The sequence below is a fragment of the Volvox carteri genome, assembly GCF_000143455.1.
Source record: "Volvox carteri f. nagariensis unplaced genomic scaffold VOLCAscaffold_23, whole genome shotgun sequence".
NCBI lineage: Eukaryota > Viridiplantae > Chlorophyta > Chlorophyceae > Chlamydomonadales > Volvocaceae > Volvox > Volvox carteri.
The window spans coordinates 1,323,298-1,323,675 of record NW_003307566.1 but is presented as its reverse complement, the minus strand read 5'-3'; the positions used below and the strand labels follow the sequence as shown (position 1 = coordinate 1,323,675).

Sequence of the window (378 nt, the reverse complement as noted above, 5' to 3'; positions counted from 1 at the left end):
GAAGGTTGGGGGGAAAGGGGCTCGCAGGCTCCGGGGGGTCGGGGGACGGTGGCGGGGGAGAGGGGGGAGGAGGAGAAGGGGGTGGAGGGGAGGGGGGAGGAGGAGAGGGGGGAGGCGGGGAGGGAGGAGGAGGGGACGGGGGAGGAGGAGAGGGAGGCGGAGGGGACGGAGGACGGGGGCTTGGCGGCAGAGGGGATGGCGGAGGGGGTGAGGGGGGTGGTGGCGACGGGGGTGGTGGCGACGGTGGAAGAGGGCTTGGGGGCCGAGGGGAAGGTGGCGGTGGGGATGGCGGCAGCGGCGAGGGCGGAAGAGGTGAAGGAGGAAGTGGAGATGGAGGTAGAGGGCTAGGGGGTAGAGGGCTAGGGGGCAGAGGCGAAG

The 378-nt window shown here is 73.5% G+C and overlaps 1 protein-coding gene across 1 annotated transcript in view; it reads right to left on the bottom strand.

The window, feature by feature from the left end:
* Positions 1–378, bottom strand: part of VOLCADRAFT_91964 (uncharacterized protein) — a gene marked incomplete at both ends in the record, with an annotated part of 3,023 nt that overhangs the window by 574 nt on the left and 2,071 nt on the right. The gene's annotated exons all lie outside the window — the stretch shown is intronic.